Source organism: Ambystoma mexicanum, chromosome 7p, assembly GCF_040938575.1.
Source record: "Ambystoma mexicanum isolate Mex_15411 chromosome 7p, UKY_AmexF1_1, whole genome shotgun sequence".
In the NCBI taxonomy this organism is placed as follows: domain Eukaryota; kingdom Metazoa; phylum Chordata; class Amphibia; order Caudata; family Ambystomatidae; genus Ambystoma; species Ambystoma mexicanum.
The window spans coordinates 153,601,755-153,618,143 of record NC_090939.1 but is presented as its reverse complement, the minus strand read 5'-3'; positions in this window follow the sequence as shown (position 1 = coordinate 153,618,143).

Sequence of the window (16,389 nt, the reverse complement as noted above, 5' to 3'; positions counted from 1 at the left end):
ACTTTCGACCAGCCACCACCCTCAAACCGACGGACAAACCGAGAGGACCAATCAAACTCTGGAACAGTATTTGCGCTGCATGCTACAACAAACTGAAAAAACTTGGAAAGATATCCTTTGGATAGCCGAATATGCCTACAATAACTCTGTCCACTCGGGAACTGGGAAGACCCCGTTTTTTCTTTTATACGGTAGTCACCCTCGAACCTCGGAGTTGGATCCACTCCAAGATCTTGGAACACCAGCAGTAGACCACCTGCATTCTACAATCACCCAAGCCTTTAAGGAAGCAGTTTCTCACCTTCAAAGGGCTAAAGAACAATACAAGAAAGGAGCAGACCAACATCGGAAGGAAGCCCCCCAATATCAAGTAGGAGATCAAGTCTGGTTATCCACCAAATATCTACCTCTAAAAGGACCACGCACATTCAACCCAAGATACCTTGGTCCCTATTCCATCACTACCATAGTAAATCCAGTAGCGGTCAAGTTGGACTTGCCCCCTCACATGAAGATACATCCGGTCTTCCACGTCTCTCTATTAAAACCCGTGCAACCTCAAACCCGACTAACTACATCTCCAAAACCTATTCTAGTTGATGGAGAACTCGAGTTTGAAGTCAAAAGCATCCTGGATTCCAAGATCTCCAAATCTAAACTATTTTGCCTGATTGACTGGAAAGGCTACGGTCCCCAAGAAAGATCCTGGGAATCTGCAGAATATGTCCACGCGCCTCGTCTAATCAAAAGATTTCATCGAACATTTCCTAACAAGCCCAAACCCCCGAAGAAGCCCGGTTTGGGAGGGGCCTTGAGGGGGGGTGCTGTCATGATCTCTGCTTCCAAAAGATCAGGACTTGCCCGACTCCCTTGGAAGCAGACCCATAACCCCGGTTCCGAGTGCCAGCCAGTCCCAATTGGGACCTTTTGGACCCTGTCCTGGCGCCAGTGGCACCAGGCTCATAAAGATGCCCAGTCCCAGCGCTGGAAGCGCCGGGCTCATAATGCTTGGGTGGACTTACCTTTAGCAGACCATGCTGCTTACTTACCTGCCAGTTGAACCCCTGATCCTCTTCTGTTTGGGACTACTTTTCCTGTTGGGTGGGGCAGGAGCCACTCCCTAGGTTCAGAACACTGGAACTCTTCTGGAAAGCAGGAACTCTTTTCTTACCTAGGCGTGGCTGTGGAAGGAGACACCTAGGCACTACAGGAGGCTATTTAAACCACACCCGATGGATGAATCTTGCTTTGCGTTATTCTGCATTCTCTGCAGCAGAACGCTCATCGTGTCTTCTGCTTCTGATCCTGGGCCTAAGGGAACAAAGGCTTACCATCCTGGAATCCAGTCTTCAGCAGCACCTGTAAAGACAAAGAAAGAACAGGTTAGCACTACGTTCTTCAGTGGCAGCGCATCTCTTACCTGGTCCATCGGCTGTCACCAACGCCTCGCGCTGCATTCCGGCATCTGAAAGACAAAGGCTTACCTACTCTTCGCATGCTCCGGAGGTCTTCGCACTGCATTCCGGCATCTGAAAGACAAAAGCTTACCAGCTCTTCGCACGCTCCGGAGGCCTTCGGCGCTGCATCCCGCATCTGAAAGACAAAAGAAGGTGCGTTTAAAGACATTGGGCAACTTTATTACTCACGTGCCATTACTCCTTCCCACGCCGAATCCAGTGGGTATTCCAGCACCCTTCAGCTTCTCTAAAGCTCCGAACTTGTACCTGCAAGATAAAAGGGACAGTTAGTGCGCATCGTGAAGCAGGCTACAAGCGCTTACTTGCGTGCTTCCAGGCGCTTCTATTCCTCACGCGGGTTCGATCCTCAACTCTCATCAGCCCGCCATCCGCCATCGCCGGAACCCTGCAAAACAAGAGATATCATTACAAAAGACTTTTAAGACATTTGAAGTGCCCAGAACTTACCGTTCGTGCAGTTAACGACGGACAGCAGTCCTCTGAGGTCAAGAGGCCTGCACCCTTATCCAGTGAAGAAACTGGTTACGGCACCCTGCCCCGAGGCAGATGGAGAGCTTGGCGTTCACTTACCTAAGGTGAGGGCGTTTACCTTTGGGGTTCTACAGGAGAAGAGAAAGGGAAGAGGAGAGAGGCACCCAATAAACCCAGTTCATTAATCCCATATTTTCTATCTGCAGACATCTTACTCTTCGAGTCAGACATACAGTGCACAGAGGTCCAGCCCAAAGAGCCAACCGTGTGTTACACATCACCTTTGAAGATACGGCATTCACCCAGTCAAGACCGGCGCCTCTGCGGGAATCAGGTGAGCGTTACACATTATTACTTTTAAGTACTTCTTGCAATCTGAGATGAATCAAAGCCAACATTAGATTGGAAACCATGCTCACTTCATCTATTAGTAGCATTTTCATTTGTTTCAATACTCTACGTAATTCCATTGCAGCTTCTGCAGAAAGTTTGTAGTAGTCTAATTTATTTTGATGCACTACTGGAAGCAGTAGTAATCGGTGTAAAGTCACACCACCTATGTTGTAGGCAGCTAAACCTGTGGGGGCTGTTACAACAGCTGATAGTTTGTTGTTTGTCAATTGTTGAAGGAACTTGCTGATAATTTTGATTAAGAATGTTTTCCCTGATCCAGCTTCACCACTGACGTACAGCAGTATAGGTTTGTAATTTTGACAGGTACATTCTTTATTTTCGTGTTGTACACCATGCACAATTTCTTTTGTTACCTCCTCAAAAATGGTGCGCTGATCGTTAAGTTTTCCTTATTGTACAGTTAAATCCTTTGTATCTTCTTGATACTGATACATGGTGTTTTCTACTTCTGCCATAGCAACTTCAGCCTCATTTGCCATTAGTGGTTGTCCTAATGGTTCTTCACTTCCTGTTACAGAAGGTTGACTACTGTCGGAAGAGTCTTTATCTAGTTGGGCCTGAATTTATTCTTCCTGTTGCTGCTCATTGTGTAACATTGTTTTGTACTGTGTAAAATTAACATCAGTGATAGTGCTTTCATTTGCTTTGAAAGCATCTTCGTAGCACTCATAATTATCTAGTATGTCTTCCTCTTTTCTCCATGGTTTGAAAAGTTGTAAGAAAGACATGTAATACAGTTCTTTCTGTTGAGGAGTTTTTAATGACAATTTCACATGATTAATTAAGCTTCGCTTGTTAAGTTTCACTAAGCTCCCTTCACAATTGGTCACTCTATATCTACGTTTGTTTTCATCGGGTTTTACATTATTTTTGTATGCAAAGTTTTGAGCTATGTTTGTATAGACACATGCTTTCCAGAGCGGTACTCCTGTTCGGATAGTATGTGTCCAGTAAATTGTTTTTTAAACTGTCTTGGCTGTTGGGACCATTTCTGGCAATTGTTTCTATGTCCTCATATGATTTTAGCACTCTTTTTCTAGATTTTGCAGGACCAAGACTGAGCCATACTATGTTGTCTGATTTTCCATACAAAGCAGTGCCGGTTAAACGAGCTGCTGCTTCATAGGCCCCACATTCTCTATGAGAGAGCATTTTTATGCGTAGGCTGTACAATTTCTGTGATAATGTTTTGTCTGATGCTAGGTCATCCCAGAGGTCTTGAAGCTCTGTTTTTTCTGCTTTTGTAAAGTAGGCTGTAACATATTGTGCAACAGCAGCTGAATTGTCTGCAATGTACTGCACATCTATGTTTGCATTCCATAACAGGGCAATAATTGCATTGTAATCATTGATATATTTTGATTCTTCCCTTCTTTTTATGTAATACGTGTTTTTAGGTGATTTACCTTTAACACTATGTCAAACTGAAGACATAAAGTTGTTTACTTCACCTGTTTCTGTAACTGGTCTAGGGAAACCAAAGCGGCACTTGGTGTAGTATTTATCTTTGTTTTTGTATTTAGGGTGACAATATTTGCCACATTTGTGTCTTTGAAATTGTAAAATCTGCCCATGCAGGTCACTATGTGTCTGTTGTGAAGGGATTTCACATGTGACATATTTTTGGATAAACTGCAAAACAGTGCTATCACTGTCGTGCCTAAATATCGGTACACCTTTGATCCATAACAGCATGTGAATATGAGGTGCTCCTTTCGCTTGATATTCTTTTCTCCAAAAGAAGTGTTGCACTTCTCCAAGGGGAGGAACAGTTTTATTGCAAATAGAGTGTAGCATTGCAATTAAACGATGATGGAAATATCTTGAGACATTAACAGGATCTCGAGAGCAAAGTTCTCCAGGTGTTAATATATCTATGTTGTTTTTCTTGCTGTTTGCTATGCAGAGGAACTCATGCAAATCTTCCCATGCATATTCTGCACAACTTAGCGTAACAAACCAAGTTGGTGGTCCAAGGTTTCTGATCATGCAACACACGTCTCTGTGCCGTCTAAACCAGTATTCCTTTGTACCACGCATGTTTGCAAACAAATTTGTTATACTTGATTGTAAAACCTCATCTTTTTCTTGTACTTTTTGTATTAACTGTGTAGCTGACATATTTTGAAAGTGCGTTCCAGATTTAAGAATGTGTGCAAATCCATAACATAGTGTTGCTAATTCACTTTCATAGAGTAGGTGGAATATGTATTCCACATTTTATCTAAATCTGGGATCTTGCGAATACATTCGTAATGAGCGGTATTCTGATGCCCCAATCTGAGTGGGTCTATCATCGTATCTCCCACCTTTGCCAGTAGGAAATAGCAGTGGAAAAGCACGTGCTTCTATACTTTTTTCCCAAATACTCATTGGTGACCCTTTGGTTTGTCGCATTTGGTAAGTTTCTAGTGCATCATCTATACTTTCATTGGAATGCAATGGATGAATTGTGTTTTGGTCCAAAAGAGTGGATACTGTAGCTGGATCCAGAAGTTCGAATAGTCCAGTTTCTGATGGCTCTTGAATTATTTCATTTGTTTGCCTTAAGCTTTCATCAATATTTATTTCCTTGTAGTACTCATTGTTGTCTTTTAGATATTGCAATGCTTGTGTAACTTTGTGTAAGTCTACCAATTGTTGCCAATTTTTTTTGTCCTTTGTTGGTACTCCATTTACCAAGACTATTAAAGAATGCTCTATTGGACGTTCCACTCCTAGAGTGTGCACATTTTCCGTTAGATCTAATGGCAAGTGAATTACTTTGCCATTAATGCCTTTCACCAATTCAGAGGAAGGTAAATTTGCTGTTTTTGGATGAAGGCGAATAATTGCTTGAAATGAGTGAACTGCTTGAATTATTATGCTCTCATACAAATTGAGCTGTTGCAGGACTTTTGGTAATGGAAACAATCCAAATTATTTGTAATTGCACGTGAAGGAGTGTGGTTGTTGTCAAAGTGACTGCAAAATATTAGGCATTCAGTTATTTCATATTTGCTTTCAGCTAAAAGGTACAAAGCTCATTCAAACCATTTAGAGTCTTCATTGTTTTCTATTTTGTATGCTATGTCCACATTTTTTCTGTTCCTTTTGTAAAACGTTCTGCAGCAACATACACACACATGGTTTGGTACTTCAGCCGATGACCTTTTAAATTTTAGTGTTTATTTTCTGTATGTGTGCAATAGAAGGTTGCTATGTGCAGAATTGTCGATACTATGCTCTAAAACTGTTGCATATTCTATGTGGCTCTCACTTCCAAAATACTTTTTCTGACTACGGTGCATTTCTTCTTGTAAGTATTTGGGTGTACCATGCAGAAGAGTGGTATTTAAATTGCCTAATTCTGAAGCTGGACTTTTTGCACAGTATATTTTATACACTAAATTTCTTACTTTGGAATGATATCATGGAAGGTACCTTTGCAAATAGGCTCAGAAATGCAGGCTAATGAATGTCCTTTTAGTCCTGTGTGTTTCCGCACTACACAAATATCCATATTTTGCAGCACTTACATTTACTTTTGTCTTTACCTTTAACATATTGATTGAGGAACAGACGTAAAGATTTGAAAGCTTTGTTTGGAATGGCACACATTGATGTGCACGGCCATTTGTATACTGGACGGTGTGGTTCTGCTGAATCGAGAGGTAATTCTGAGTTTTCAGAAGATAGTTTTGTAAGCAGTGTTTCTTGTTCCATGATGGTAGTATTTATTTTCTCATACCCTCGTCCACTGCTATGGATGGCAATTGTGTTTGTTTGATTTTGTTTGTATGCTTCTTCATTAAAATATGGCTCTGTGGTTGTTGTGTGACTCCATTCACCACCACAAACATGCAAAAAATTATTTTTGTTCACATTCCGTTTATTGCTGAGTTTCATGTGTAGTTTGGTACTTAGTTTTGTTAGTGCTTTCATCCTTTTTAACACTAATATGAACAACTTCCTTTTGAGAAGGATTGCACTGTCCACGAGAGCTTGTAGAATTAACTTTCTACGGTACGTTTTAAGGGGTGAGGGTGATTTTGGTCCTCTTCTTAGTAGATTCTGAAGGACTCTGTGACGAAACATTTTTGCTAAAATACTTTTTTTACTATGGGTTCTTCTTACACTATCAGGATTATTAGGAACATTGTTAGCTGTACTGGCAGCCGTTTTTTTTTACATTTCTGTGTTTTGTGACACTTTTTGATGGAGGAGGTACAGTTTCGGTAGTTGAGACTTCTTTTATTATGTTACCCAACTGCATTACGTGGTTTGTACCAAGATTCTCCACTAACTCTACAACAGGTGGGTGCTTTCATTGGGCACCTTTATTTTTATTTGCTCTAATTCTGCGTTGCTTTCTACGGAGCTGCTTTTTGGTAGGCATTCTTTGGTGTCTGGTGAGAATAAAAAGTATACTTTGGTCTGTTGTCCAATGTATGTGTGCTGTGTGCATGTGTGCATAAGTGTGATGGGGAAGCTCTTTGGCATGGTGTGTCAACGCACAGTGACCTCTAACTATCATTTGGTAAGGCTACTTTACTGTTTGTATACTAGTACAATGTGCTTTATATGAGAGTTCAGAGCCCCCTACTTGTGACGAGAACCATTATTAATAACCGAAATGCCAAAAACTTGCTAGCACAACTTATTTTCACAATCTAACCTTCTAAGGATTTCCTATGTTATTTCAGTACCAAACACACAGGGATTTGTCAGCCATTCCACCTGTTATTCTTTGTTCAATAAATGGATATTTGTAGGTAGAATGGTTTACAAATGAATGCTTCCTTTGGTGCCCAAAATAAACAAATAACCCATGCAGCCTCTTTAAGGAGTAGTTAAAATATGAAGGTTGTACTGTACTTACTTTTTTGTGCATGATGACCAGGTTTCTTCGGATATGTCGTCTGCACTGTAGATGTTGTTGATTCTCAAGGGAATAGTCTTCACTGTGAATTAAAAAAACAATATCAATTACTTTGTGTGTTTACAGCCGTCATGATACTACAGACTTTACTTGTACTTCTTTCGTCAGAGGATTCAACTTTTATATTTCAACCCAGTCCACGTGTACATTTCACTTCTCTCTGTGCAGTCTTTGCATACTACTTTCAATATGGTTCTTGAAAGTGCTTCAAAATAACTGCATTTTTTAAGGGTTTGCAAATGCCTTGTTCTTTACAAAGTGTAGTATGCATAGTTTTGTAAGTGATAGGGCAAAGTAGTAGATGGACAAACATTTTGTACTTCTTAATGAAAAGCACTATGTCCAAAAATCGGGAGACCCTCCGAAGGACGTGTCAGCACCACAATCGGGAGTGATTACTATTCTCATACGATCACATTGCCTATAGCATTACTGTTGGCAGTACAGAGTACAGAACTCCGACATTTTCACATACAAAATTGAGGTCTGCCCTAAATTATACTTCTCAACTCACACGCTTTTGGCGGGTGTCACCCGCCTTGTAAAGGGCAGACTCACCCGCCAAGCCTCCTGCACGGCCTTTCATTCCAATGGGCGTCTCACACTCCAAAAACAAAATCGGCTGATTTCACCCGCCTTTCAGACAAAAATGTTTGAGAGCTATGCCTAAATAGGCATGCTTGCAACATATGTACAGGTTATGCAGAAGACAGTAAGCAGTCGTGCAATTTGTTAATGACAAATCGGCAATCTTGCACTTTAAAAGGGGGAACGTTGTTATGTGCTCCCTATGGAAATGTACCGGCATTATTTTGTCTATTTTAAATCATAAGGCTTCCACATGTACTCTGATTAAAATGTACATACCTGTACTCTATACTGATGCATGTGGACATGCATGGAGCTGTACGTAGAAATTTGCAATCCTTGCACAGTAGCTTGTGAAGTAGGTGCTTTGCAATGGTATGCGATTTCCATTAAGAATCATCGACAGTAATTTTGAAGTGCGCAATGTTGATGACGGAGTTAAAATTAGCGATGTTCTATGTGATTAGAGGATGATTATGCGCCCGCTTAGTTGTGTCCAATGAGGGACTCGCTTTGGTACCGCTGTAGAAAGGGTGGAAGGACTGGGTAAGAGTTACGTGCCGCACGTAGGCAACGCTTGTCTGCTGGTAGGGCGTGTCACATTCCAGTTTCTACAGCAAATCCTGCATAGAATGACGACTGTAGGTGACTGTAGGCATCAGCCAATCAGATGTTCACATTACTCTTTTGTGTCGAAAGATGGTGCGCACACTGAAAATGGCAGAGGTGCAGAGGGTCAGGGTTTTGCAGATTTTTGTGCAAGGCTTACAACACTATGCCGAAAGTAGGCCTGTGGCACACCATTTCGATGCGCGAGGAGTGGAGGTGGTGTGGAGCGCTGACACTGATGCCAATGCTGCGTCAATTCTGCAAGTTTGCAGAGTCATGCGTAGAATGACCACGAATTTTGCACTACGGTGCTTGCCACTTGGGATACCTGACTTCACGTACTTTGTTGGCAGATTTGGCACAGTTGGTTGAAGCACTCATGGCCATCTTCCCAACATCGAAAGTTATTTTTTCTGCTTTACTCCCGAGACCACAATGGAACAACACTTCTGTTTTCTGTCCAGATCAAGGCATCGGGAGGTGCATCATCAATCACGGCACGCGAGCATTCATGCTACGAGTTGCTATGTTTTTTTGTTGCCACGATAACATTGCTCCAAGCAATGCGCATTACTTTGAAGGAGATGGTGTTGCGCTATCCTCTTTGGGAAATGCAATGTTCTTTTGGAACATAAGGCTTGCTTTAGAGAAGGTTCTGTAATGTTTGCAAGAGTAAAGCAAGGACAAAAAATACATAAAATACCACATGTCTGTACGAAATGTGGCCAAAAACTTTAAAAAACGCTCTTTTCAGAACCTACCTTAAAGGGGAAAAAGGGGAATAGTACTTTAATGTACCGTCGTCACGCTCTGATCCTGTACATGTCCGCGAACATGGCGGTAGTTAGCAGCCAGCACATATCACCACCGGGGATTGAAGGGTGGAGCCGCATGTAAATGAGAATGAGCGAGCTAGGGATTTGTCCATAAAGTTCAGTAGATGTGTTCTGACCGACGTACTTTAGTAAGACCGTCTTCTCCCTCACAGGACACCACACAGCCATGGCTTTCCATGCTCGAAAACAGATTATCTGGATTGTGGGAGACTCATGGAAACATTGGTTGAAGGCGCATACAGAAAGCTGCAGTTTATCTACCAATCTCGGATTTCCACATGCGGAAGTGCACTGGCATGGCGTGCGTAACATGAGATGGCTGGACTTGGTACCTTTTTGTGTTACTTTACAGACAGAGCGTCCTCCAGATATACTCATCATTCATTGTGGAGGAAACAGTTTAGGCCATGTATCTGGAATTTCTTTACAATTTGCCATGAAGGAAGGACTCGCGAAGCTCATGGACATGTTTCTAAATTGTCAAATACTTTTTCCCCGTATTGCCCAAAGACAAATATGGTTGCGTTCTTCTGCATTTGGTCCACAAATGGAGAAAGCGAGATGCAATGTGAATAAGGCTGTGTGTGCCTTTTTAAGAGATGTTGGTATGTCCTCTTTCCACAATGAAAACATTTTGTTTCGTAGCAGTTTCATTTTCCGCAGAGATGGAGTCCACCTCACATATGCTGGCAATCAGATGTTTCTTCACAATTTACAAAATGCATTGTGCCCTCTTTTGCAATCACACTAACCTATCTGACAATCCGTGTTCCCCAATCCACTGTTTTTGACCCACACAAAACACCACCAAAAGGCTCTTTTCAGAGCCGCCACTTACTCCCAACGTACACTTTATTGCATTTGCTTGGCTTGCACCCTCCCTTTTTCCCCTCTACGACTGTCCGCGAACATTTGCTGAACTCTGCAGGGGTCTGCGGCCTTCACTTCATAGTTCTATTGTTACACTGAGAAAGGCGGCTCTGAAAAGAGCCTTTTCTGTCATTTTTGTTGTTTTTACGTTCATTGATTAACAGCACTCAACAGACTAGGAGAAGATGCGAGAGGAGGGTAAGGAAGGGACACCAGCCACGGGGATAAGAAAGGGCAACTGAACAGAGAAATATTAAGGGTGATCTTTATTTAGGTAAGGAGCAAATCTTCTGGTGCTCGGTGACTGCAGCCTCAAAAGCACTTTGAAAACTCTCCCCCCTGCAGAGTACTGCATCACAATACGTGCACACTACTGTCACCTTTGAAAGGAAAGGGTCCACAGCATTGCGAATGGCTTGTGAAGCAGCTGGAGGGAGGCGCTCCCCCACAGGAGTGTCTCTTGTGGTGGGAGGATCAGATTCCGAGGATGCTGTGGAGGAACTCAAACTACGCTCTTCACATGGCACCACCTTGCGAATGTCCGCAGTGTGGAACGAAGTGAGGTGTCGCTTCATGGTTGTCGTACCAAAACTGTACGCTCCAAATCTCCCGCGACTCAACACCACATCGCACTGGTTACACTTCACCAGGTTCGCACGTGCTTTTGGTACGTTCCTATAAACGGAAAACAACCGCCACACCCACGACTCCCGCCGAGTGCTCCTAGTGCGGAGTTCCTCCACTTCATTCTCTTCCTCCTCTTCTTCCTCAATCTCTACATCCTCACCCATATATCTCTCTGCAGGCCCTTGGTGAGGTGCTGATGGTGGCGGGTTTGGGGGTGGTGCAGAGGCTAATAACCCAACAGCAGCCATGGAACCCATACCAATTAGTTTCCTTTTGGTCACTACAGCAGTAAAGGCAACGCACCTCAATCTGCTATAGCTAGAAGGACAATGAAGATGCGCTCGGGGGATGCAGCCTTTTGTAGGGGTGCAGGGGTGTGCCTCGTGACCGTTTTCATCCCTACAAAGCGCTACACACATTTTACACAGCAACTCCTGAGGTGGCCTATTGTTTGGGATGTGTGAAATTACATTTTTACACTCCACAATACTTTGCCTTGTGTCTACAAGTTCATTTTTATTGTTGCGGAAGCACACAAATCGTGGAAACTAGCCCCCACGCTCAGCATAGGTGCGGTCACAAGATGACGTCCTCAACACATCCGCCCCCGTAATGAAAGTCACCTGGACAGCAAATGCAAAGAATCAAACATGCGCATGCGCACAAGTGTCCTAGGGACAGTGTTCGGATTCTGAAACGACTTCAAAGTACGACACAAGTGAGACGGACAGTTAGGAACTGCCGCAATGTTCGCAATCCTTACGTTTGTACTGCGCATGTGCACGCATGCTATGTTCACTGTACGGACAGTTCCAGTGTCCAAAGGACAACTCCATTTTGTTTGCCTACAAACTTGCCGGCCACCGTGCCTGTTCTACAGATGGCACCATTTTGACTGCGCCCAATATGGACCGCTATACTGTCCTTCAGACACTCCCTTTTCACTCATTTAAAACCCTTCCGGACATCTTGTGTGTTCTACGACCATGTACTATCTCGTTTCCAAGTGGTACGCCGACGTAATATATCCTTTGGACACCCCCTTCTGTTTATGTACGCACATTTTGAAAAGATGGTGCAGTCACACATCGTCTTACTTCGCATTAGACAGCACCCACATTCCATTGCTTGCCGATAGGTCGAACAGACGCGCTGTTCGCGAACATTTTACGTCTTTTTAAAAAAACAAATCTACACACACACTCTTTCTCTAGAACTACTGCACAAAAACATTTCAAACACACACACACACACATCAATCTAAACAAACAGTGGGGGAAGCCGACACAGAAACAAATATGGGGGAATTAGGATTCAACACGGGCTGGTTATGAGGAGAAGATTTGTGAGGGGAAGAAGGGATGGATGTTTCGTCAAAACGTCTATTTTCCTGTTCAAGGTTTGGGGATGGTTCACTAGGGAATGGAGAAGCAGGGCAGGTGCAGGTGGAGCAATGATAACAAACTTTTCCTCTCACACAGTCCTCCACAAACTCCCATAAACTTTGAAAATTGTTGTTTAATGTGTCCATTTATTGCTCTACCCTTTTTATCCTGTCTTCTTCTGTCTCGTTTGTTGCCCTTTCTTCTTTTCTTTCCTGGTCTGTTAAAAAAAAAACAATACATAGGTTGAATGCCTCTAAAATACTGGTCACTATTTTGCATATGCAGAGCACTCTGTACCATTATTGTCGCTGTCTTCAGACGTTTCGTCATGTGGGAAATGCTCCTCCAGCCACTCCAAAGTACTTGCCATTTCTGAATCAAAACAACAGAAAGAAATTACTATTTATGCACTACATACCACAAAAAGAAAATCACCCATATAAAAACATGCCCTGTACTCACTCTTTTGCTGTAATGTCCCTTCGTCCTACTGTGTCCGTCCACTGTCGTTCCAGGCTGCCGAGTTTCTGTGAAGTGATTACGCTGGAGGCATCCTTTCTTTCTTATGGTACCATCCACTTTATTCTACATGGTTATTAAATGTGTGGTTTTCTTTTCCTAACTTCAGGTTTCCATATTTACCTATTACTACTTATAATATCTTTATGTCCTTCTTCTACGTTGCACATTTTTTCTGTAAGACAATAGTACATTTTCAGCTATCCCCCGCCTCTTTGCGGACGGGGTTGGACAGCATCAACATTACCCAAACAGGCGCTCAGTCCATCCCTTTCCAATATCATTAAGGAGGGGGTTCTGTATGTTCTATGTTAAATCTATGTCAAGTATGTACATTATACTGCATATCTTTCAAAATCATATGATTACAGTGTATATTCTGCTGAACGACTTCATTGCCACAATTTCATGCTTAAGTTCCATCTTCCAAAAGCCTATGCAATTCCCTACAAAAAAAAACTTTGTTACGGGGACGTTATGGTTAAGTTGCCCTCCAAAAAAACAGTGAAATTCACTACAAAAAAAACTTTGTTGAGGGGACGTTATAGTTAAGTTGCCCTAACAAAAACCTGTACACATCACTAAAAAAAAGAAGTGTCCACCTGAAATTCGACAGTTATGGTAAACTAAGCCCCCAACCCAGACCATGAAAAATGTCATCTCCTATGTCAATGATGACATCAATGACGACATCACTTGTTTAGCCCCTTTCTTTTCCTTCCCTGCCATACATATATATATGTACATTCATTAAAAAAATATCACTAAAGGAATGTTATACTTCACAGTGAAACGAAACACCACTGCACATTCCCCCATTATAGTAAGCTAAGCAACCATAACTCGCATCATCTACGTGCATTGCTAACACTAAAACCCAGGACATCAAAGATGACATCACAAATATCATTGATGACATCTAGGGACTGTATCTGCAACCCTACAGTCCCCTGACTATCTGCACTTATGAGCCATTTCCCTTACAGCCCTAAGGCGTTCCTTTGCACTCTCCATTCCCCCTGGCACTTCTCTGCCTCCCACCCCCGCATTTGCACAATCTAAATGACACAAGGCCTAGTAAAATCGTTGTTTTGTCCTCCTTCTGTCTTTCCTTCCTTGTCTTGTCAAGACTTGAAACACTTGTGTACAGACGCGTTATTAATGACTTATCTCATATTATATCAAGTCTCATTCGGAGTGGTTTCAAGGCACGACCAATAAGACACTTATGCCGTGGCCTCAGGAGGGTTCATTTTCAAAACCAGTATTGCGACGTATGATGACATATTTACATGCCACATATAAGGGAAAGAAGTTACAGGAAAGGTTGGCTGTTGTGGAGTTATGGAAAATGTATCAGAGTGAGAAAGAAGATCCAGCCGAGAAGGAGTGGCTGCTTTATCAGCATAATGGGGAGGATGGAACGCCTTCTGCTCCCTTTTCTCCTCCTGGAAATAAGAGCGTAGACACAGAGGAGAAGGGATTTTATCCCGTGAAGGAATTGAAAGCAGCAGCGGGGTACATTAAACCGACATGTGAGCCCCCACTTATAACAGTGAGGACAATGCAGAAGAGAGCAAAAGCAGAGAATGCAAATATATATCGACATGCGATAAAAGCAAACATGTGATGAGAGGAAGTATAGGCAAGATAGACAGATGGAGAGAGAGGAAGAAGAAAGGAAGCAGAAAGAAATAAAGGATAGAGCTAAGGGAATATCGATAGTACAGAATGAATGGATAGAAGGACAAATATTACTCAAGCTGGATGATAAGGGCATTGATGGAGTTTGAGAAGGAGAAGAGAGAAGAGCGGGAGAAGAAAGAAAAGGAAGAAGAGAGAGCATATGAAGAAGAGAAGGAAAGAGAATGCAAGTGAAGGGAAGAACAAAGAAGATACGAGGCAAGGAAAGAAAAGGAGAGACTAGAAGGGAAGAGACGATAGGAGGTAGAAGCACAAAGAATGTAAGTACATATGTTGCAAAGAAGAGGAGAGGAAGATCAATTAAGGGAGATGAGGAGAAGGGAAGAAGAAATGAACAGAAGTAGATGACTAAAAGAAGACAAGATAGAGTATCTATGTCATAGAAGTATATTGCTGATCGAAGCACAAGAACGATTTGTGGAAGAGAGAGGGTCAGAACAGCCCTGCAGAGAGCTGTAAGGAATACCAAGAATACCAACATGGGCTGATGAGTGAGATACAGAAGATGTAGGGAAAAGAATTGGGGATTTATATAGGAATATGAGAGATAAAGAAGGGTATAAAATCCAAGAGAACGCAGAAGAATCTCTATCGAGGGAAACTGGAGGGAGGCTAGATGACGTCATAGCAGACGAGCACAGAACACTGTCTTTAAGTAGATTAGATCTTGATGATGCGTAAAAGGATAACAGTCAAACAAGCTGGGGCATAATAATGTCAGACGAAGAAAGGGAAAAAAACGAGAGAGCGCAAAGGGAGGGTGCATGCAGATTTTCAAAAGAATTGAGTGCAGAAAAAGGGGTAAAATGATCAGATTTAGAGGACCCCAAAGAAAGAACACCAGAATCGACACTATATACTGATCAACCACAAGCACGATCGTGCAGTACGAGGAATGTATCCCTGCCTTATGTAAGCAGATTAAAGGCACTACCAGGACAGAGACAAATGGGCGAGACTAGCCCCGCCTGGCAAACAAGAAGTCTAGGCAGGTATGATTATGGACCAGAATTTTCACAATTCCCATTATTAGAGAAAGGGGCAGGACGACCAAAATATATTTCATGGCCACAAATGGATAAAGACAATGTAAAATGTAAATGACCATTTTTAACCTCCACTGCGGGAAAATGGATTTATGAATTAGACAGAATGACATCAGGAATGACGTTTGCCATCGTGGCATAAAAGGCTTGTTAGGAGCCGTTATAGAAGGGAGAGCTGATGACATCTGGAAGCGAGCAGGATACGCAGTTGTGACTGCACAAAATACGACACATGATAGAGCGTCATTTAATAATTGCTGAGCAGAGGCGAGCTAAGGAAACATGAGGTCCCGAAGCTCCCACGGCAACATGCTGCTAAATTTTCCTACGATTTGTGATGGACCTGGACGAAAAACACACCAGACGGTAAATAAACTGATTGGGCATTGTTTGTGCAGAGTGTGCCTGCTGAGTTCGGACTGCCGCGAGAGAAACTGGTTGGGGAAGCTACACCGGGGCCGAACACACGACATCCAGGAAAATGGAGGCCAGCGTGTGAGACTGTGAACTGTTGGTGTACTGGGGGCCACGACTGCCCATTACACATGGATGCCACACTGGAGCTTGGGGCTGGTGTCCATCGGGCTCGTGACAGCTGATCTTCGCCCCCCCGCACCGAGTCTCTGGCTACTTGGACGCGCCCCGGGCAGAAAAGTTGGGAACACCCCCTCCGGCGTCTACTCATCGGACACATCTGCCTCCGACAAGGACTGCTGGCCATGGACAGAGTGTGCCCCTGGACCTACGGCCCTTTGCCCGTTGACAGGTGCCTCGCCTGCCAACACAGGGCACTGCCAGCCTACACCAACCCACGAGCAGCTCCTTCGGCCCTCGGCTAATAAAGGGGGCGAGGATCAACCCGCGACTGGCGAGGATAATAGCCCTGCTGTCAGGGACTCAGAGAGGTGGCCGGGACTGCCT